The sequence below is a fragment of the Pleurodeles waltl genome, chromosome 2_2 (assembly GCF_031143425.1).
Source record: "Pleurodeles waltl isolate 20211129_DDA chromosome 2_2, aPleWal1.hap1.20221129, whole genome shotgun sequence".
NCBI classification, from domain to species: domain Eukaryota; kingdom Metazoa; phylum Chordata; class Amphibia; order Caudata; family Salamandridae; genus Pleurodeles; species Pleurodeles waltl.
Window position 1 is genome coordinate 756,844,239 of NC_090439.1, and position 24,641 is coordinate 756,868,879.

Sequence of the window (24,641 nt, forward strand, 5' to 3'; positions counted from 1 at the left end):
TTGTGTTTGAAAAATCTAATCTTAAACATCCCTGACTGCTGTTATTGTCTGGTGTGATGAACATTATGACCAACCTTCCTACTCTTTCCCACTCCTCATGTTGTCTTGCTACAGACAAAGAATAATCTATGCAGTGCAGTTTTTTCCACCAAAGTAGCATGTCTTGCTTGCCTTGCTTGCCTGAGGTCATCCCTTTTCATAGGGTCATGTGTGGTTTTCCGTTCTCACCCAGCTCCTTTTTAGTTGTTCTGTTAAATCCTACAGTTACCCATATACAGTGGACCCCGATCTTGATTTTGAAATCTTCCTTTTAAATTAGAAGGGATGAAAGGATTGTTTCTGAAAGTTAAGTCTGCCACCATTGCACGTTTTAGGCATCATGATAGTATTAGGGGGACTTGTTCTTCCCATCTAATGCTTATCAAAAGTTGGGTATATAGCAAGCATTGATTTTCTCAAACATTCAGTGTGAAACACCAATGAATGAAGTGAGATTGTGCATATTATTCAATCCAATTGCACGTGCAGGTCATGTGTAAGCCAATAAAATGTATACTCCTGCTCCCTCGGCTTTCCACTTCACCAGCAGTTTGTTTTACGAAAACATGGAGGTAGATATAAACCTTGAACATAAGTTTATTAGGAGCAGCTGGGCGAGACCAGATCCTCCAAAGCTAGCAAAAATCCAACTGACATTGATTGATTACGGCCTCCCCTGAGAACCTAGGAACACAACACAAGTACTACATTCCACCCATCTGCAGATAATAGATTATGCTGTCCCCAAGCTTCCAGTACTACATTACTATACACCCTCTCTCTTTCTACCAACAACAAAAAATGCCCCAAAAATACAAAACCCAAACTATACGCCTACGAGACAAAGGAATGAAAAATGGAGAAAATTAAAAATTAGGAACAAGAGAACTCAATGCATAAAAAGATAAGAGTAATAAAATACAAAGATAAAACATCAACAACCCTGTACATGGTCTTTTATGTAGGTGATCTTAGAGACCTCTGAGTGTATGATGCACCTCTCTCAAATTGGGAACCATAACTGCTCAACCCACCACCACTCAAGCCTTCTGCCCCCAGGTCTCCACATCTCTCTGAACAACCATCAGAGCTAACTGTTATCTCTTCATCATTCATCAACATGAAACTGTCATAGTTGTACAATCCTTTGTCTCTGACATCCTCACCCTTTTGGTACAAAGCTACCTTGCAGCACTTCCACTTGTTCCCATTGGTCAGCACTTTGTACTCCTCATGCACCTCCTTCACCTTGAATGGGCCCAAAATGTTGACAAGCCCCCACTCACTCTACCATGCTTCACCTTCACCCAATCACCAACCTAGATAATGCCACCCAACACAATCCTCTAATCTTGCCCATCTGCTTGGTCATCATACTTCCTCAACAACACTGGAATCAGTTTGGTATTTGGCTTCCTTCCTCTCACACTCTTGAAGGGAGAAATCTTGGTTGCATTATTTTCAGTTGTGAGATGGGCCCATGACGTGCTATTGACTGTGCTTTCTACATCATTTCCAGGCTTCATTACCATAAGGATTTTCCCTTTAACTAGGCCATTGGCCCTTTCATGCATTAGTTTGAAAACTCACCTCTTCAAACCCTCTGTCGGCACAAACTTTACATTTCTCACAACCACCACACCACCACCTACCATCAATTTGCACAATATTTCCACAAGTAGTCTTGCAGAGGGGGAATAGTACTCTCCCTACAGGTCCCTTCCACCACCATCTGTTTCATGACTTTCAAAACTCGGTCTGACTCCAGGCTGTTGCTCCATTCCTCTGCTGTGAATGCTCCAGCTGCGCATTCGTCCACATCTGATAACCAGATAAACTGAACTCGGACAAAACAGAGGTCCTCATCCTTGGGCGCACCCCGTCCTCCTGGGACAACTCATGGTGGCTGTCCACGCTGGGTCCCCCACCAAAGCCCACCGACAGCGCACGAAACCTCGGCTTCACCCTCGACTCCTCACTCTCCATGTCAAAGCAGGTCAGCGCCATCTCCTCCTCCTGCTACAACACCCTCTGCATGCTTTGCAGAATTTACAAATGGATCCCAACAGAAACAAGAAAAACAGTAACCCAGGCCCTCGTCAGCAACAGACTCGACTACGGCAACGACCTCTACACCGGTATCTCATCCAAACTCCTCCAACGCATCCAAAACGCCTCCGCCCGACTCATCCTCAACATCCCTCGCCACTGCCACATCACCCCCCACCTAAGAGACCTTCACTGGCTCCCCATCAACAACAGGATCACCTTCAAGCGCCTCACCCACGCACACAAGCCACTCCACAACACCGGACCATCATACCTGAACAACAGACTCAGCTTCTACACCCCCACCCGGCATCTCCGCTCCGCTAACCTCGCCCTCGCCTCCGTCCCCCACATCCGATGCAAATCTTCCGGCGGCAGATCATTGTCTTACCTCGCTGCCAAGACCTGGAACACCCTCCAGCCGGATCTACGACAGACCCAGGACCTTCTTTACTTCAGAAAACTACTCAAGACTTAGCTCTTCCAGCAGTAGCAGCACCCCCCAGCGCTTTGAAACCCTCACGGATATGTAGCACGCTTTACAAATTAATTGATTGATTGATTGATTGATAACCACTGCATAGCTCATTAATGCTTCTTTGCTAACACTTTCTCTTTGTCCACCTCCAACCACTCCAAGGCTATTTGTGAGAAACAGTCGGCCTTAGCATTTCACAATCTGTAAATATGCTCCACTCTGTACCTATATTCCTGCAACCTAGAAGCTAGTCTTGCCTTCATGGCTGACCCTTTCCCTGTCACTCCCAGGTGTCAGGACCTTGATCAAAAGTTTGTGATCGGTACAAACACAAAACTCCAACACCTACTGAAACATCCAGAAGTACTCTACACTCCACACTACAGGTAACGCCTCATGCTGTATCACTGAGTAGTTATGTTCACAATCAGTCAAAAACTGCAAAGTGAATGCTACAGTGTGCTCCACCCCTTCATGAGATTGAGACAGAATGGTATCCAAACCACACTCGCTGGAAATCAAGTTCAGAACTGTCTTGAGCGTGGTGTCAAAAGGTTTTAATATACCTACCTCATCTTACCTCACACAAACACACATCTTTTCCTCAATAAATGTCTTAACTCCTCAGTTTTCTCTGCAAAATTGTTCACAAGCTTTTGAGTAATATTCAATAGGCACCATAAATGATCCTAATTGGCTTTTATTTCTGGGTGTGGCATCTGACCTAATAGCCTTGATTAAATCCTCATTGAGCTTTGCACCCTCCCCTGAAATTGTATGGCCAAGATATTCAGTCATCTCCAGTAAGAACTGGCACTTCTCTCTCCTAAGAGTTAAGCCTATTCCATGCAGCCTGCCCAACACCAACCTCAAAGGATCATTGTGTTCTTGAACCGTCTTTCCAAACACTAAGATGTCATCTTGGATGTAAATTACATGATTGAGACCCTTGAATACTTCAACATCATGCCTTGGAAGACTCTTACAGCTGAAGATAAACTAGAAGGCATCCTTGTAAACCTAAAGATGCCCTCCATCATGATAAATGCTTTTCTTTGAGTCTTCATGCAAGCATATCTGGTGATAAGCACTCTTTAAGCTTAAATTTGGAAGATAACTTCCTACCACTGAGCAGCAAGAGGAGTTTATTAACGTTAGATAAGGGGAATGTATCTGTAGGATTTGGCGGATCAGATTCATGCAAAATCTCAGTCTTCCATCATTATTTTTATTTATCACAACTGGTGAAACGCAGCTGGCAGCCTCTACTGGCTCTATGATGCCTTTCCAAATTATGTCATCAATCATACTTTTCACTCCAGCCCTCACATGCACAGGCACACTTCCTAACTTGTGCCTCACAGGTATTGTTTCCTTCTTCAATATGATTATATGCACATATCCTTCAATTGTCCCAAGCCATTCTTAAAGACATCTGTCATCTCACCTAACACATCTTCCACACCAACATCTCCTATGGCCATGACCTGACTGGGATCATGGGGGTAAATAATGATGTGCAGATCGTACTGTTGTACACATCTCAAAATTGGTGGGCCCTTGAATGTGCATGTTAAAAAAAAATATTTTGGCCTCAAAACTCCCCAACACGTTAACTTGTTCCCCTTGGCATCCCCTGGGATTGATGTCTTTGTGTAGTAGAGGTACAAAAAGCCTCTCTTTTTCATACATACACCTCAGGACAATTGTGAATAGAGACCCAGAGTCAACCATAAGGTCCATCATGTGGCCTGTAATTTAAAAAGTGGTATTTGGTCTGACCAAGTCAGCTCAAAATCAGAACCTGGACCTACGTTCCTGGTAATGCTGGTGCATGTTTTGTGGATACATCTGTTTAGGGTTCTCTTGCCACTCCAGTGGCATTATACAGCTCAGCTCAGCCAATGCTGCTCCTTGTGTTGCTAAAAAAGAAGGCTGATATTCTAGTTTAGTTTAGCTTATTATTTGTAGATTGTGGACACACCTCAGAAATAAGTGTCCTGGTGCTCTAATTCTCAATTTTGATTCCACTTATCAAGTACTGAACAGGTGATTTGTCAACGTTCTCCTGCCATGTTGGCCAGCAAGCCATGTCCTCCTTTTGGTTACACGTTTTTTAATCAGGAGCTTGTACCACTTTTTAAAAGTAACCTGTGCCCTTAGGATATCTATGCAATGAATAATTAGGCCTGCTGTAGTCACCAAATGCTTTCAGATTCACCCTGTTGTATTCCAAACATTGATCTCTGATTTATGCTTACAGGCCATATATGTTGTCACCCTATCAATAGATAGTGGGAGTCCTAGGGCTCACTTTATGTGTACATGCGGTACAGTATTACTCCTGAGAAAGAACAAATGTGTTTCATATTGGACCTGTGCCACTAGATAATACAATTCACAATGTAAGAAAGATAGCACACTTTTTCTATAAAAGCAGACCAGTACCTGTCACCTCACTCTCAGCTGGCCAACTGCCTAACAGTTTAACAGCAGCTACCCTCAAATCTAGCAACGTATTTAATTGAATAGTCAGGGGGTAATTACAAAAATATCTAGTAACCTCAGGAGCATGACTGTTTGCAGAAGTAATACATGACTATTTACACAGCAGTAGGTTCATCCTTTTCATAGCAAGTACATCAAGTGTCAGAAGGCAGTTCTTCCCCAGGGGCAACATGATACCCATTAGTGTCCACCTACTGGCACAACCAATTCTGTTTGCTGTAACAGCACAGATTTGTGAGTGGCCAAGCAAGGGAAAGAAGTAGCGGAGCAGGGGAATTGCAAGGAGGGAGATCTAAGAGCAAATGAGTACAATGTATTATGTGATTTTAGTTACTTAGCACCTCCCATGGATTCCCTGGTTAGGATATAACTTGCCCTTTAATTACCTGGACGCTGCTTAATTTGAGCTGGTGGTTTCTGGTTCAGAGCACAGGCACTTAATTGTCAACAATGGTACTGGTACTTACGACACTCTGCCACATGGTGGCACTGTTTGTCCAATTTTAAGGTGAGCACAACAACAGTTATTTATTACTTCAATATACATTAAACATAACTAATACCTGCCACTCAAGTCATTGTTATAACTTTGGGGGCCTGGAATAGTTGAACTGTCACAAATGTAGGAGTGTGATTATTAGTAGTTATACTGGTACTGTCATTGGCAGTGCCTGGTAGGGGCAATGGGTGATGCAAGCTGCAGTGGTCTCCTGATGAGGGCACTAGTACTTATTTTGTTACAAATTAAACACTGTCTTGCCCTTTCTTAGACTTATCACATGGAGTGCAAGTTATAGTTGGTCTTAACTTTTTCTAAGTTACTGCACTAACAGAAAACAATGGTTAGATGCAATCAACTCATCAGCTGTTCCCTTTGTCTAAATTAGATTTAATTCTAAGAAGCAAAGCAAAGCAAATACTACAGAATTTGTCCTCACAAGGTCTGGGACCTATCTTTGAGGGCTCCATCTGTTCAGACTCTGCAGTGCCTTCAATCAAGTCATTCAGTTACAAAGTACAAAATAGCTCAACTTCTCATTCATGTGCATAAAACTGCAAACAATTGTAAACAGATTATCGAAAAGGCTTGTTTCTCTTTTTTATCTTGAACAAGATTTTAGAAGATTTAGGCCCTCATTACAACTCTGGCGGTCGCTGATAAAGCAGCAGTAATACCACCAACAGGCCGACGGCAACAAAAATTGAATTATGACCACAACGGAAACTGCTCAGACAGAGAGCCACTTTAACACTCCACCCTTCACGGCAGAATCAACAAGCACCACGGCGGTAACCACCAACAGCTAGGCGTAAGACAATGTTCCGCCCACACTATTATGCCCAGTCTATCCGCCACCTTTTCCGGGGTGGTACCAACAACATCAAAAGCCGGGTGGAAACAGATCTCAGAAGTCAAAGGACTCACCTGTGGAGACTCAGGGAACAACCACAACACCATGGAGCCTGAGCTTCACATATTCGCCGTGCTCGTCTACCTTATGCTGCATTATGAACATCAACGCCAGCGAAGACGACCATGGTGAGTACTGCCGCCTAGCACACAAGGGAGGGGGGGGAGGAAAAAGAGTGGCACACACACGCAACACGCAACCCCCCCACCCCCAACACCATACACACAACCAGATGCAGTAACATTACATATTAACCCCGTACCCCTCAGGAATAATGTAAGGACAAAATGATTTGAAGAAAGTGAATGTAATATGACAAAATACTATGAATAAGTGCATCAAAATCCAAACGTATATACATATTTACAAATGTAGGGACACTGCCCAGTCCTCTATGTCTGTGGGCCACATCACAAAGTCCAAGGCCCCACCTCACTCCTGCAACAACACTGCAGGGGCATCAGGTCAAAAATGCACAGGCACCTCAGGGGGATGGGGAATTGGGGGGGCACCTCAGCCAGAAGATGGTACAACACCACTGGTCCTGGATGGGGCTACATGCCCACTGCTTGGCCCTGGGGAGTGCAAGGCCACAGTCTCTCAAGTGGGTGGTTTGCCCACTGCTTGGTCCTGGAGAGTGCAAGGCCACAGTTTCGCTAGTGGGTGGCTACTTCCACTGGTTCTCGAGGGGGCATTGTGCCCAGTTTGCTTTATCCTGGGAAGGATGGGGTGAGTGGATGGTTTCTCCGCTGGTTCTGGAGGGGGCATTGTGCCCAGTGTGCTTCATCCTGGGAAGGATGGGGTGAGTGGATGGCTTCTCCGCTGGTTCTGGAGGGGGCATTGTGCCCAGTGTGCTTCATCCTGGGAAGGATGGGGTGAGTGGATGGCTTCTCTGCTGGTTCTGGAGGGGGCTTTGTGTCCAGTCTGCTTCAGCCTGGGAAGGATGGGGTGAGTGGATGGCTTCTTTCACTGATTCTGGAGGGGGCATTGCGCCCTGTGATGCGGACCTTTGGGAGTGCAAGGTCATAGTCTCTCACCAGGACATCAGACCCACAGGGTTTGCAGGGCCCAGGCTGCAAAAAAAGGCCATGGATGCAGGACTACACACTGCCTGCTGGCGGTGACGGCTGCTCAGTGGTGGCAGTGGCGGTGCAGGTGTCGGTGTTGGCAGTGGTGGGGGGAGCCTCCAGCCCTTCCCCTACATCCTCGAACGGCTGCCCACTGGGGCTGCTGCTGCTAGTGGTGCTAGTGGTGGTCCTGGCAGTGGTGGGGTGAGGCTCCAGCCCTTCCCTTGCAGCCTGAGACAGCTGAACCACCATGGTTGGTGGTGGGGGCTCCAAATGAGTCCCAGCACCATGCCTCCTGTCCATCCTGCCTGCTGGTGCAGGCCCCTTTCCCTACATGTCAGCAGCCGGGGATTGCCCCTTGCCCTTCCCTGTAGCAGCTGGGGGTGCCTCCTTGTCCTTCCCTGTAGCAGCTGGGGTGCCTCCTTGCCCTTCCCTGTAGCAGCTGGTGGTGCCTCCGTGCCCTTCCTAGACTCAGCTGGTGGTGCCTCCTTGCCCTTCCTAGACGCAGCTGGTGGTGCCTCCTTGCCCTTCCTTGAAGCACCTGGTGCAGGCACCCTTTCAGTGTGGCTGCCTGGTGCCCTTGATCCTCTCCCACCTGGAGTAGCTGTCAACACTACTGTGGCCGTGGACTGGGTGGCTGAGGTGCTCACCTGGGTTCTGACCACCCTGGCCCAACGTGAAGGACGGGGGGGGGCAGTGGTAGGGAAGAGGGCAACAGTGGAGAGGAAAAGCTTCTTAGGGACATTGGGGCGGGCAGAGGGTGAAGGTTTGGGAGTGGAGGAAAAGGAAATGATTGTAGGAGGTGTCTGCTCTTTTTGGGTGCAGGTGCATGGGCTGGATGCTGTTGTGAGGTGAACGGCTGTCGCTTGCGTTTGTGTACTTTGGAAGGAGGGGTCACAGACACAGTGGGAGAGGACACAGGGGACTTGTGCATGGATGTGGGGGTGGTTACTGCCAGTGAGGGGCGTGTAGTGATAGGCGTGATGTTGGTAGTGGCTGATGATGTAGTGCATGCAGGTGTGAGTGTAGATGGTACTGGGAGGGAGGTGGCAGTCAAGGAGTAGGGGGCAGTGGATGTTGGTAGGTCTAGATCTGGATGGTGTTTGTGTGAGTGCCTGTAGGATGATGTGTGATGCTTGTGTTTGCCTGAACCAGTCCTGTGTGTTGTACTGTGTGCATGCTTGTCTGCCTATGTGCTTGGGATAGGTTGGGGTTGAGGGGAAGGGATTGGGTAGGGGAAGATGGAGGGGGGAGGCTAGAAACAGGGACAATGGCTGCAGTCATGGATGAGGCCAGAGCCTGGATTGATCTCTGTTGGGCTGCCATGCTAGAGTGAATGCCCTCCAGGAATGCATTTGTCTGTTGCAAATGGGCTGCCAGCCCCTGGATGACATTCACAATGGTTTCCTGCCCAACAGATATGGATCACAGGAGGTCAATAGCCTCCTCACTCAGGGCACCAGGGCTAACTGGGGCAGGACCTGAGGTGCCTGGGGTGAAGGAGATGCCCACCCTCCTGGGTGAGTGGGCACGGGAAACACGCTGAGGGGCTGCTGGGAGGGCAGTGCTGGTACAGGGGTAGCGGCTATACCTGTAGTTGGGGTGGGCACAGAGGTGTCCGCCACCACCAGGGAGCTTCCATCGAAGGAGGTATATGTGTCCGAACTGTCCCCTCCAGTCTCTGCCGTGGTGCTCCCCTCGTCCTCCGTCCCACTGGTGCCCTCACCATCGGTGGATTTGGCCTCCTGGGCCTTGTGGGATGCAGCTCTCCCTGTCACCGGTGCCTCTACTCCTCCGCCAGATGATGCTAATGTACATGAGGTCAGGGTGACTAAAAAAAGGGTGGGAGACAAAGGATACACTTGGTCAATGGCGGCAACAACATCACCATTGGCCTTCACAACACACAGGGAACAGCCCTACGCACTAGGCCATGTACTAACAGTCAAAATGCTAGTCACCAGCCCATGGCCAGGGACACCTAACGCCAATTGCAGCATACCCGAGACCCACAGACCCCTGCCCAGTAGTGGATGCCTACTAGCTTGATTGGAGGAAGTTTCCATCGGACCCTGCCCAACATGGGACCTACTCTGCAATGTCCGGCCTGGCCTAGAGGCTCCAACAGGTCACATCCCCCACCCGGATGCCACTCCACCACGTGCAAATAGTATATTGGGGCACTGTACTCACCCCATTGTGGCTGCTGTGATTCCCCCAAGTGCCCATCTAACTCCGGATAGGCCACCGCCAGTATGGGGGCCTCCAGGGGGGTCAGGGTTCAACGAGCACCCCTTCCTCATTGGGAGGCCATCCCCAGCTGGGTCTCTGCGGTCTTCTGTGCCCAGCATCTCAGGCCCTCCCACTGTTTCCGACAGTGGGTGCTTCGCCTGCCGTAGACCCCCAGGGTCCACACGTCCTTGACAATGGCACACCAAATACCCTGTTTCTGATGGGCGCTGACCTGCAGAGAAATACACGCAGGGAAAGGTGTTAGTTAGACCGTCCTGCCTGTTACACTCATCACCCACCATAGCACTCCCATCCCCTTGTGCAAAGACATGGCCTAGCAAACATGCAGCACAGTGCCCAGGGCCCTTCCACCAATCCCCCCCCAAACGAGGCCTTCACTCACTCCACTCCATGCATTCATGCCCCATGCTTCATGCTCACAGTGTACTCACCTGTTGGTCTGGAGGCCCATACAACATTCGGTACTGGGGCAGGATCCCATCCACAAGTCTCTCCAACTCTGCCGTGGTGAAGGCAGGTGCTCTTTCCCCAGTGACATGAGCCATTGTCGGTTCCAGACACAGGTCACAGCAGCACATGCAGTGTAGGTCCTCTCCTGTTGAAGGTCAGGTAGAAAGTGAGTGAACAGATAGAAAATGGTGGTCATGTCTGCGGCAGTGCATACCGTCACCACCGGCGTATATTACCATTGGCCACTGTAACCCATAGGGCCCAATGGTAACCAATAAGGAGTTGCACGGCGTTTCCCGACTGCCTCCCGCAATGGCACACAACGTCTGTGGAATTACCTCATTTCCACATGTCCCTCCTAACAGGACAGGCGGACGCCATTTCGGGGGGAGGAAGTCAGGCCATGGCACCTCACTGCGTTTCAGTATACATAAGCACCATTTGGGCCTATCCAACAATACACTGTTACGGTCACAACATGCAATTTTTGCCTCCTAGATTGCAACCGCTGCGGATGAATAGGAGATGGAGACATCCCCCTGTGTACAGGCCCCTGGTGGATTTGGCAACAATGGAGGACAGGCACATTATCCTCACCTATAGACTGCACTGGGCCAGAATCACAGAGCTGTGTGCCCAATTGGAGCCTGACCTGATATCTGTTATCCGTCACCCCACTGTGATCCACCCTCTTGTGCAAGTCCTATCTGGGCTCCATGTCCTGGCAACTGGCTCCTTCCAAGTGACAGTGGGCTTGGCAGAAGGAATGTCACAGCCAATGTTCTCAAGAGTGCTGACCAGATTGTTGTCTGCCCTGATTAAACACATGTGCTGCTACATCGTTTTTCTCCAGGTGGAGGATTTGGCCACAGTGAAAGCTGATTTCTATGCAATGGGACATATCCCCAACATTATTGGGGCTATTGATGGTACACATATTGCATTTGTCCCCACCCCTGGAGAAATGAACAGGTGTTCAGAAATCGAAAGAGCTTTCACTCAATGAATGTGCAGATAGTGTGCCTGGCGGACCAGTACATCTCCCATGTCAATGCAAAGTATCCTGGGTCTGTGTATGATGCCTTTATCCTGAGGAATAGCAGCATCCCATATGTGATGGCTCAACTCCAGAGGCACTGGGTATGGCTGATAGGGGAGACCTGGTTCCCACCCAGTGGATGTTGGTGTATGGGTATGGTGTGGGCCCTAAGGGTTAGTGTGTGTCTAACAGTTGTCCTTCGATATTTGCAGGTGACTCTGGTTATCCCAACCTCTCATGGCTACTGACCCCTGTGCGGAATCCCAGGAGAAGGGCAGAGCAACGTTACAATGAGGCACATGAACGAAGAAGAAGAATCATAGAGAGGACATTCGGCCTCCTGAAGGCTACGTTTTGTTGCCTCCATCTGACAGGTGGTTCCCTGTACTACTCACTCAAGAAGGTCTGCCAGATCAATGTGGCATGCTGTATTTTGCACAACCTTGCCTTACGTCGCCAGGTGCCTTTTGTGCAGGAGGATGAGGATGGAGATGGGCGTGTGGCAGCATTGTACCCTGTGGACAGTGAAGATGAGGATGCAGAGGATGAGGATGAGAAGAAAAGAAATGCAATAATTTATCAGTACTTCCAATGACACACAGGTAAGACATTGTAACTTCGCTTTTAATTGACAGTTTTGTGTTTGACATTGTCACTGGCAGGCTGATTTTCCCACTTCTATGGCTACTTACTGTACCCTTTGGCATCTCTATTTGCAGATATTTGTGCCCCACTATCGCTCCTGGTGTGTTGACTGCAGCTAACTACAGGACATTCATATGTATACATTAATGTACAGTTGTATTGCAGTGTTTAAAGCTTGTTAAATGAGTACATAGTTCAATCATTTGACAGACTCCATACTGGGGGTGTACAAGGGGCTGGAGTGATGGTGGAGAAAATTCCAGGATAGAGTCTAGTCTATGTGGATCACAGGTGCATTGTCCAAGGGGGCATAGAAAGTGGAGCAATGGCAGTTCAATGTAGACAGGGTGACAGGGTGGGACACAAGGGTGACAATCAGGAGAGTCTTATTTCCTGGCGGGGTTCTTGGCAATAGTCTCTGGCTTCTGCCTGGATTGCAGGGAACGTTTGTGGGGTGGTTCTCCTTCTCCAGGGGCAGGGGTGCTGATGGCCTGTTAGTCCTGTGGTGGGGCCTCCAGTCCACTAGCGGCAGCGGAGGTTGAGAGCTGTTCATCAGTTTGGCTAGTGGTAGGGGCCCAGTGGCATGCCACTGCCTCCCTCATAGTGTTGGCCATGTCTGCCAGCACCCCTGCAATGGTGACCAGGGTGGTGTTAATGGACTTCAAGTCCTCCCAGATCCCCAGGTACTGTCCCTCCTGCAGCCGCTGGGTCTCCTGCATTTTGTCCAGTATCTGGCCCATCGTCTCCTGGGAATGCTGGTATGCTCCCAGGATCTTAGTGAGTGCTTTCTGGAGAGTCGGTTCCCTGGGACTGTCCTCCCCCTGTCGCACAGCAGTCCGACCAGCTTCCCTGTTGTCCTGTGCCTCTGTCCTCTGAACCCTGTGCCCACTGTCATTGACCCCAGGTCCCTGATCGTCCTGTGTTTGTGGGGTGGCCTGGGGTCCCTGTAATGGTGGACACACTGCTGACTGACGTGTGCTGGGGACAGAGGTATGGGCCTGCTGGGTGGATGCTGTGGTGGTGTTTCCTGAGGGGGGAGGCTCTGTAGTGGTATGGGACTGTGCCTGGGTAACCGTCTGTCCGGAGATCCCTAATGGGCCAGGTTGGTCATCCAGATCCAGGCGTCCAGAGCTGCTGTCATCACCATGGGCCTCTTCTGGGGGGGGGACTGGATGTTGCTGGCACCCCCTCTCCGGTGACGTTGGCTGGGGCACCTGTGGGGATGTAAATGCAGTGTTATTGTTTCTGCATGTAACTTCTTGTGCATGGGTGTGTTGCCCTCTATGGTTGTTATTGCCCTGGCAGCTTTGCCTTGTGTGAGTAATTTGGTGGGCTTGCTGTTTCCCTCTAGTGTGCATGCTTTAGTGATTGGTGTCCATGCAGGTCTGTGATGGGGCTCCATGCATTGGTACAGCATGCAGGGCTTAGTATTAGGCGGGGTGGGTTGTGATGGTGTGATGGTGTGATGGTGGGGTGTGTGGGAGGTGGTAGAGTGATGGGAGTGAGGGTAAGGGTGGGGGTATGTTTTGGCATGCAGGTAGGGGGTGTGATAGAAATAGAGATTTGACTTACCAGATTCCAGTCCTCCTCCTACTCCTGCTAGGCCCTCATGATGCATGATTGCCAAGACTTGCTCCTCCCTGTTGTTAGTTGTGGGGGAGGAGGTGGGTGTCCACTGCCAGTCCTCTGTACAGCTATTTGGTGTCTTGCTGCCATGGAATGCTCCTTCCCCGTAGGTCGTTCCACCTCTTCCTGATGTCATCCATTGTTCTGGGGAGCAGTCACACGACGTTGAGCCTCTCTACGATTCTCCACCATAGCTCCATCTTCCTAGCATGGATGTCTGCTGCACCTGTGAATAGCTGTGGCTCTACCTGGATGATTTCCTTCACCATGACCCTTAGCTCCTCCTCTGAGAACCTGGGGTGCCGTTGTGGTGCCATGGGTGTAGTGTGAGTGGTGTGGGTGAGGGTGTGTTGCGTGATGTGTTGGGGTGTGTGATGTAAGGTGCATGGATGGTGTATAGGTGATGGTGGTGTGTGGCTGGGGTCTTGTCTGTGATCTTGCTATCTCTCTTGTGGCACTTGTTTGTAGTCATAAAGGGTTGTGGGTAATGTGGGTGTGTGTTTTATAGTGGTGTGGGTGTGTGGTATGTGTATGGGTGTCAGGTGTGTGTTATTTGAACTGTCCAATGTAGTGTTGTTTTGTTAGTGTGTGCGCATTTTGAGTGCGGTGGTATGTAGCGCCAAGGGTTTACCGCCATTGAATGTCCACTGTGGTGATTCGTGGGTCATATTGTTGTGGGAGTAGTTCTGTTGGCGTAACGGTGTGGGTTTTGCTACCGCCAGTTTATCACTGACCTTTGGGCTGGCGTACTTGTGTGTGTGGCTGTATAGTGACGGATTGCTATGTGTGTGTCATAACATGGGTAGTGGTAATCCGCTGTGGTGGCAGTATGTTGGCGGCAGTCAGCATGGCGGTAAGCGGTACTTACTGCCAATGTCATAATGAAGGCATTCTCAACTGTTCTTTGATTTAGTTTTTGGGGTTTAAATCCCTCCCCAGTGGTTCCTAAGTTTTTTTTAATGAATTTGTGTTCTTTTCAAGAAATAGTGAAAAACACAAATTAACCTTTGCTTTGCTTTATCATGTAAATGTCAAAACATGCTCAAGAATACTTTTCCTACTTGTTCCTATAGTGAAGGTTCATACCTCCTGCAGATCTATTTTCTCTGCTCAAATGCCATTAATACAGTTAATGGTTTTATCAAGGTAAAAAATAAATCCATTCATTTTTGTACCGCTGCACCCTTAACACAACTGTCACTTGGACACTGAAGCTGTTGCATATATACTTGAAATAGAATCATCATGCGTTTCTCTCCAATAGCTAGGGCCAGTCCTTGGGGATAAAGAGCAATTGCCTTTGGGTGGGGCCACCTTTTATAGCGGGAATGCACCCAAGATGGCCGATCATTGTCATCATTGGACATGTGTCCTATTCCATTTGCCTGTTGTGCCACTCTTCAAGACCCCCTAAGGAGACTGATAGCGACAGCAAACCCACCACCACCTTTGAGATGCTGAGTGTGATTGACCACATGTCTCTTTGCAGACAAGTGGTCTCAAGAGCTGTGACCACAGTCTGAGAGCAAATGGACACCAGCTGTGTTCTTCCACCGATTTTACTTGCTACTTGAGGCTAGATCATTCCAAGCACAGTGAGTTTGGGTCCAAGCACTGCGGGCTTGGGTAAAGTGACCCTGGTGGCGGGGCTCTGCCCTCTTGATATAAAACCTTTTGGAAATGATCATCGATAATGTAGTTAATTGGATTATTGGTTGAGTGGGGTTAACTTCTACTCAAGCAACAACCATAATCCTCATCAGGGAGAACCATACAAGTCACTAAACTAACCGTCTGGTAGCTTCAAACAAAAGCAATCAGGCTTAACTTAGAAGCATTGGGTAAAGTATTTATACACCACACAAACAGTAATACAGTGAAAACACAACACAAGAAAAATCCCACACCAATTTAGAAAGACAGAGTTAACTGTAATTTAACACCAGACACATAAAAATGCAATCAACAGACCCAGAGATATGCAATTTAAAAGATTTTGTAGGCATAGTGCCTGAAAGCACAAAGTGCCACTCACAGTCATCTGTTTGTGCTAGACTAAGGGAAACAAATGCAAAAAGAGCAAGTAATGGACGGAATGCTAAACAATGTCAAACATTCACTCCAAGTACAGAGATCTGGGCCAAAATCCATAGTTTTTTTTACTACCCATGCATTCCAATTTGGACCCAGACATATGCAAATCAGACTTGACCCTGCTCCCCATGGGAACAGTCCAGCCCGAACTGCCAAGCCAGGTCCTGCCTGGAATGAAAACAAGCATCCCAGGACCTGTTTCAGGGTATCACCCTTCACCAGCCAGGATAGCTTGACTCCAATGGCATGGGGAGCAAGGGACCCATGCCTGGGTGTACCCTTCTTACTTAGGGCGGCAAATGCAAAAAGAACAAGTGGTGGACATAAATGCTTAGCAATGTCAAACAATCACCCCCAGTACAGAGATCTGAGCCTAAATCTATTTTGCTACCCGTGCCATTCCAGTTGAGTCCCAGCCATATGCAAGTAAGTCTTGACCATACTCCCCGTGGGTGACAAATGCAAAAAGAAGAAGTGATGGACGGAATGCTGAACAATGTCAAACATTCACCCCCAGTACAGCGATCTGGGCCTAAATCCATTGTTTATTTTTGCTACCCTTGCCATTCCAGTTTGGACCCAGTCATATGCAAATCAGTCTTGATCCTGCTCCCCATGGGAACAGTCCAGCCTGAAATGCCAAGCCAGCTACTCCCTGGACTGGAAACAAGCATCCTGGGACCGGTTTCATGGTATCATCCTTCATCTGCCAGGATAGCTTGATTTTAGTGGCATGGGTAGCAAGGTACACATGTCTGGGCATACCCTTCCTGAGGGAAAGTCACAAGTTCAGTCTTACCACGATGGTGCAGGGATCAGGTTAGTCCTTATCATAGTCCATCACAAAGAGTCCAGTTCATGGTGGAGGAAGCCACAAGGTGCAGGGGGAGTTTTGCAGATTGTCATCCCTGCAGTGCAAAGAGCATGCCAGGCCCATCTCAGACAGTCATCTCTGTAGTGCAAATATTCTATTGGATGCTGCCAAAAGTCTCTGCTGGAGCTTTGTGTTGCCAGTCATCATCATAGGCTTTTGATGCTCTAGTGCAAAGTACAGATCTCTCATTGCTGCTTGTTGCTAGCAGTTGCTGTAGTGCGATCAGTTGGGTCCATTGGAGTTTCACGATGAGGTCATTCCGGTGGTGAGATCTTGGTATGAACAGGCCTGTTTGATGTTGCAAAGAGCCCAAACTCCAGGTTTCCAGAGTTCCTTCGCAGGAGGAGCTCAGCTAATTCCAGCCAAGGATGCAGGACCTGAGGAGGCACCTCTTGGGAATCAGAAACTCACTTCAGCAGAGACCGGCAGGGCTCAGACAAGTCCAATTGCCAGTCCAAGTAGGTCCAGTAGAGCAGATCAGCTGGGAAGTTTCAAGGTGGCTTCTGTAATTTGTTGTGCCCTGTAGCTCAAAACAGGAGGTCAGCCACCTGACCCTTGGAGTCACTCCGTGAGAGATGAAGGGAGCAGGGCTAGCCATCCTTCTCAGAGAGTAGGGCAGGGCTCAAGCAGCAGGGCAGTCCTACTTCTGTAGTATCTACAGGTCCAAGAGTGTACCGTAGAGTGAGTTTCAGAGTCCAATATTTATTCTTGGTGCCAGTTTGAAGTGGAAACATTTCTAGAGTTCCCGCACCCCTGGTCCCAGGATGTCTGAAGTGACAAAAGGCCAATAGGAAGTTATTTGTGAGTGCAGGACACAAACCCTATTAAAGTGCAAGTGTGAAAGGTGAGAGCTTCACCCCATCCATCTTGTCAGGATGCCTCATCCTGCCAACTCCTTGTCCTCCTTTGTGACACTGTCTGGGAGGAAATCACAAAGGCTAACTTTATCTAGTCACATGATCAAGGGCAGAGGCTACATTCACCAAATGACTGGGACAAGAAAATGCCAACTTTCCAAAAGAGGCATTTTCAGAATTGTGACTTAAAATCAAATTGACCATTAAAGAGGATTTTAAACTATAATCCCCTAGAAGCCAAACATGACATTTCTACCTGTTCCCAAATAAGAGTTACGGCTTTTTAAATATAATAGGGTAACCTAGTATTATACTATAGGAGAGGTTGGTGTCACAGTCGTGAAAAATGAGCTTTTCACTACCTGGACGTGTACAACTTAAACGTACTTGCCCAGCTGTTTAAATACAGTGCACTCTGCCCTTTGGGCTGTTTGGGGCCTACACTAGGAGTGACAAATTTATTAAAAAGGAGTTCTAGGCTTGGCAGAAAGTTCACTTTGCAGAGTTGAATTGGCAGTTGAATTGGCAGTTTTAAACTGCATACAGGCTGAAATGGCAGGCCAGAGGCATGTTTGAAGGGGCTACTTAAGTGGGTGGCACAATAAATGTTGCAGACCCACTAGTAGCTTTTACGCTACCTGACCTGGGCATATGATATACCAATTTTACTGTGGAGGTATAAGTAAACTAAATATGCCAATCAGATGTAAGCCAATTTTACCATGTTTAGGCAGTGAGCACAAGCACTTTAGCACTGGTTAGCAGTTGTAAAGTGCAAAGTGTCCTAAGGCCAAGAAAATAGAATTCAGCAAAACAGGGAGGGAGAAGACAACAAGTTTGGGGGAAGACCACCCTAAGGATGACAGGTCTAGCATAATAACACAATGTAATCTTCACTATTTAGTGATCAATTGCTGCCCTTTGGCATGATTTAAGTAATATTAGATACATTTGTAATGCCCTGTCTCAGACCAGTCTGGTCCCTGTCTGGAACCTGTATCCATTCACTTTCACCCAGTTCTACTGGCTGAAGGCAATTATCCTGATATTGGATCCATTGAACCATGTCTCAAGTAATTAGAGTTCATTAGCTATTATTGACTGATGTCATTGCATCAGGCCATTTGATCTTCCTAATCAGTAATGACCATTCGTATATTTTGTCCTTTTGGCAACCACTTGGATAGGTGGTAAAGTGGTTATGAGGCTCTGGTAACTTTGTTGGATTATGCTTCTCTAACTAGATACCTGTGACCAGACACTGGGTTATCCATTTACAATGCTACTGGGGCTTTGCTAGAACATCCTTTACTTTATTTGATGTGGTCTACATTGTTTGGTTTTTGCATTATTGTTTTTGGGGTGTTATATTTGGGTCTTTGGGAATGAAAGCCCTGCAGCTTAAGCTTTAGGCAGCTTAGGCTTTAGGCAGCTTAGGCTTTAGGCAACTGAATTGTCCAATCTGTTACCCAAAGCCAGCCCGGGACCAAAGTTGGGTCTTGTGTCCCCAAATCATTATCATTTGCCAAGACCCACAACCCCTTTGCAGAGTAAGAGCTGTTGCAAAAGACTAAAAAACTGAATACTCACAAAGATTGCCCTGTCCTCATAACCCACGTCACGTAGAAAATCCATTAACATAGGCCAAAATAAGGAAAGCTTCATAGGGGAGGGAGGAGTTTGAGGAAAATCTACAGAGCTACTTGTTATACACTCCCCAAAATGTCCAAACAACGTAAGGGATTATTCACCTTTAACAGGTAGATTAGGGTCGTTGTAGGTTGTGGAAGTTTAATGGTACTTCCTCTTGCAATGTCAATGCATATAGAATAACAGAGACCAGATATTCAGACTAAAACATTTTCACACTGTTGTGAGGTTATTTGCAGATTTTTCTGAAAAAAAAACCTCAAAGAGAACTTTCTGCAGAGCAATAGGTGAGCACTAGTCACTTTTCCAGCTAGTCTCATCTGTTTTTGTCGTAGGGCAAAAGCCAGGATCATTAGCTATAGTAGGGGTTGACCAAATGTCCCGCAATTCTTGAACAGAATTCTCTTGAGCTGCACTCATCACATCCTTCATGGTGGATCAAGCTTTAAGTTATTATATGTATCTTATAAAGATTTATGGAGTGTGTGACCATCCACAGGGTCTCTTGGTGCTAAATATCCAGGTACATTCCATGCATTGAATGGCCGGGTTATACATTTATAAGTGGTTTGTGTAACTTTTCATGCCATAGGTGTCTTATGCACTATTTCCAATATACCTAAAAAAAAACTTTAATGAGCCAAATGGGGGGCTTCAATGCATAGCACCTGCTTTAGGGGAAAACACAAGTGCTGTGCCAATGTTTAACACTGGTAAACTATACAGAGTCTTAAAGCCAGGAAAATCAGACATGAAAACAATGGCAGTGAGTGGGCATTACACCAATGAAGTAATTTATTTTTTAAATATTTGACTTTATTTAGAACAATTAACAGCAGTTGAGTATTTATGCGAGCAGTACCAACAAAAAGAGCTACAATTGAAAATATGAATAATCAACACATTATTTGGAATAAGACTAGAACTTAAGGTGCCAAATAAAAAATACATTAGCTACTGTGGAGTAATGTAGTGAAAAATAACAATAGTATAAGCAATAAGGAATAGTGTAAATAGGGGAAGGAAGGAGGGAAAGGGGAATTGATGAACATATGTTATTCAATCATTTATATAATAAGGTAAGAATAGGTTATAGCCATTATAAACATGAACAAACATTATACAAATACAATAGTAAATTCATGGATAAAGACAGAGAGGTGCTATAAAGTTCTGCACTTTAGCAGGAAAGGGGAGGTTCTTATATGCGAGTGAACTAGATTTGGATAACAAGTTAGTAATTGAAAGCCATAACAAGTCTCTCTTAATAGCTAAGAGAAAAGGAGAGACATAATTAGTATCTAATCTGTGGTTGAAACATAGAGAACAACACAAAGTTTAGAAATTAACATTATATGCTTGTTTCCAGTTAGATGTTACGAGGTGAAAGACAATGGCTAATAATAAGTCTACCAATTTGTGACCTTGAGCTAGTACAGACCAATCAGGGGCTACACTACCTATGAAAATATTAGAAAATGAGAAAGGGATATTGACTTTAAAAATCTTGTTAATTTGGTGTCAAACCTGTTTCCAAAATTGTAGACTAGGAAGACATTCAAATAACATACACTTTAAATCTGCTGATAAGCAATTACAGGAACAACAAGACAAATCTAAGTCTTTAGAGAAATGTTTCAATTGTGTGGGGTGAATAACGTGTGGCTATAAATGAAATGAAGGGTTTGTAAAGTATTTGCAGATCTAGTGGATGGATGTATTTTTAGCCAAATGTGGTTCCACTGATCAATAGACCAAAATTCTAATAATCCTGTTTCCCATATAATTCAGTTTTGGTTTGGCCAATCTTTACAAGAAATGTATCATCTTATAAGTGAAAGATGTTTTGGTAATGGTGGATAATAGTGGAAATAACACATAGAAGTAGGGGAGGTGGGTTGTTTGGGCTAATTTGAATATGAAAATATGAATAGAGGTACAGAGGAGTTTGTGTTGATTTTGAAAATTAGTGGGTAAGGAACTTTTTTTGAAGATCAGAATATGATAAAATCTGGTTGTTATGAAAGAGTTGAGCTATCCAACGTAATCCTTTTTCCCTCTAGGTCTTCCAGTATATAAAGTGATTGTTGATTTGGATGAGCCAAATCGTTTTTTGTTGAAAATTGTTAATGGAAATATGAGTCAAAGGTAGTAAGGGTGTTGAAATGTGTTGCAAATGTGCAATAACTGGAATTGCAGTTGGGATATTTTGTTGTAAACAAAAATTCTGAGAAATCAAAAGTGGCGATCTTTGACTTTTGTAGCAATACTCATAAAGGAGTGTAAGGGGTAAGAGTAGGATTAAGCCAAGGAGCAGATTGTTTTAAGGAAAGGGCATAAAGATATTGTCAGAAATCAGGGAAATTCAGGCCACCATCAGATTTAATCTTATTAAATTGGCTAAAGCTATCTGGGATGGTTTCCCTTTATGTAGAAATTTATAAAGAAGATAATCTATCTTTTTTAAATGAGAGGTCTGGGATATGATTTGGGATCGTGGACATGATGTACAATATCATAGTAGACAACACTATCCTAATAGAATCCAATTTGACCAACCAAGAAAGAAATAAGGGGTTCCCTTTTTAGAATTGTATAATTCAGAGACTTAGTAATGTGATAAAATGTAGTTTTATTGTATCTTTAATAGTGTTTGTGAACCATAGTCCCAGATATTTTATTTTAACAGATTGCCAAGTAGGGTTTATACTGTCAAAAAGTTGTTTGGTACATAGTATATCAAGAGGTGAGATTTCAGATTTGTCAGCATTTAACCCATAGTCTTTTTATTTGAGAAAAAAACAGATAGATGTGTTTCCAAAATATGAATAGAAGTATTTGCATGGATGCAATTAAAAAGAATGTCATCATCATATACAGACATTTTTATTAGCTGATTATCAATTTGAAATCCTGTCGTGTGAATCTTGCCAGATTTTGGTTAAAAAAGAGTCTAATGCAATGATAAAAAAAGGAGACAGAGTGGACATCCCTGGCCCTCTCCTCTGGATAAAGAAAAATAGTCTAAGGCACCGTAAACAAATATAGCAACTTTAGGGCCAGAACACAGCAAAGAGATTATATTACACAGTTTAGGGGAATGCCAATCCATTTCAGTGTTTGAACATGAAATCCCAACCAATTCTATCAAAGGCTTTTCCAGCGTTTCATGCAATGGTCGCTTTGGCGTAGTCTAACCTGGAAGCCTTACTCAAGCCATCAAAAAAGAGATGAGTGTTACCAGACCACATTCAACCCTTGACAAAGTCAGATTGCTCCCTGCCAATGAGATCTGAAAAGACAGGGTCAATTCCTAATGCTAAGATTTTCATTAAAATGTTATGGTCTGTGTTAGTTAAGGAAATGGAACAATAATGTTTACATTGTTCAAGATCTCTATTGCCTTTGAAATTAAGCAAATCAGTGCTTCTCTACAGGTGCCTTGAGAAGATTCATTCCTGACAAAGAAATTAAATAAAAGTAAGAGATAAGGGAGGACATTTTTGGAGAGTAAGTTTAAAATTCAGTAGTAAAACTGTCAGGTCTGGGTGCTTTTCTTCTATATAGGGAAGAAACTGCCTGAGTGATTTCATATACAAAATATATTTTTCTAATTTGGTAAAATCAAAGCTTGAAGGTTGCGGGGAGGGATAGATTGAAAAAAAAAAAATAGATATGTCTGGTGAGGAAGGTTGTGACTCCACTACACTATTTCCCTCAAGATGAAATGTAAACGAGTAATGGAGATGGACCCCTAATGAAGCCAGGGCATCCCTGAATGCCCTTGAGGCAAAAACAGGGCCCTGGTTGGAGTGGAAAGCTGCAACTGCATATGTGCTGATAAAGACTTGCAAATCTTTAATAACAGTCTTAGTGTCAGCCAAGCATTGTGGTCATACCCATAAAAATATGGAGCAAGAGTCACCAGCTACTAAAATGTATTTTTCTGCACTGTCCAGTGTTAGGGGACCACAGTTGTCCAAATACACACATTGTAATGGTTTGTTGGAAATTAGGAGGGGTGCCTGCGCTCGGCGTTTGACAGTGGAACCCCTAATTTGTTGGCAGATGTAACAACAAAGGACATACTGTTTGTATAGACTTGCCCACCAATACCGTGCTTGCAATAATGATATTGTAGCCGCCACACCAGCATGGGCAGATGCCACCCCTTCCTGCGCTGCTTTAATCAACTCCGGTCTTATGTCTTTATTAGGAATTACTCTAACTTCCGTGCCTAGTACCTTTACTTCGGCATCAAGGAAGCCTCCCATTCAGTAGGAATATTTAGAAGGAAATGCTTTTGGATAGGGAGTGCTTTCACGGCAGCCCATATTTCATTGCCCGTAGATACTGCTGATTTGGCTACTGCATCAGCCAATTTATTTCCAACAATGTGTATTCCAACACACCATTTCCAGGTCTATGTACAACATGGACGTTTGGTAGCGTTTCCTTCAGATCTGCTACTTTCCTCCGCAGAAGTCTGTGTTTGATGGTGTTGCCTTTAGAATCTCTGAACCCATTCTGACGTCAGTAATGCAGGTATTCATTGAGAGACTGGACACAGTAATACAAATCACAAACAATTAGTATTAGCTATGCTGGATCCGTGTGTTCCAGTGCCATCAACAGAGCCTTTAGCTCTGCTAATTGTGCTGTTCAATCCCCTAGGGTTTGCGTGAATGTATGCTGGGGACAAAATTTATTATCCTCCATATAGCCACTTACGACTGCGCAAGAAGCAGAGTATTGATGTTTTGTGCCTATTTCAGGTTGTGCTGAGCCATTGGGGTACATGACTCTTTGATACTGAGCAACAGGCAATGTATTTGCTGGAACTGGGTATTCTATTTCATATTGCAAAAAATCTTCAATTTGTAATGTTGGGTCAAAAATGTAGTCAACATCAGTGGCTGTCAAAGACGTTGCCCATTGAATCCAATGTGGGTGTAATGCTTTAGTGTTTGGTACGCTGGCTTTGGGAACTGCCTCAAGGGCTGGAATTGGAGATACGACAATAATGCGGTTCCCCTGGGCTAGTGGTCTTTCTTTAATGATATCCATCTGAACAGCAGTGAGAATTTTCTCTGTGGGAGCAAAGCGTTGTTCTGCTGCTGAATACAAATGTGATTTGTATGCAATCGGACTGTCTCACCCTCATTCAAAGTTTTATAGGTGAAGCCAATGGCACCAGCATTACTCTGATGACCAGATGTTTTTTATTTTCTCTTGTGTGTAAGTATTGTGCTGCAAGCATGTCTGTTTGCAAAGCTCTGAGAATGCACGTGTGTTTGACTGTCCAAAATTTACTGGAAAAGTTAGGAGGTATTAAGTCATGTAAAGATTTTATGCATGCTGCGTGATCTGGAATGTAAGTTCTGCCATATTTTTGAAAACCCAATAGGGATTGGAGTTTTTTATGGTATTTGGAGGTTGTAACTGTGCGCATTTTTCCAAGAATTGTGGCGCTAGGCTCTTTCCTTCACTTGATAGCTCATAACCCAAAAACAGGACGCTAAGGAAGGCTATTTTTGTTTTCTTGAAGTTGAATTTATAGCCAAATTTGGCAAATCCTACAACAATGCGGGCTACCCATC

The 24,641-nt window shown here is 45.6% G+C and overlaps 1 protein-coding gene across 4 annotated transcripts in view; it reads left to right on the forward strand.

The window, feature by feature from the left end:
* HNF4G (hepatocyte nuclear factor 4 gamma) overlaps positions 1-24,641 on the forward strand; it is a 423,834-nt gene that overhangs the window by 123,735 nt on the left and 275,458 nt on the right. The gene's annotated exons all lie outside the window — the stretch shown is intronic.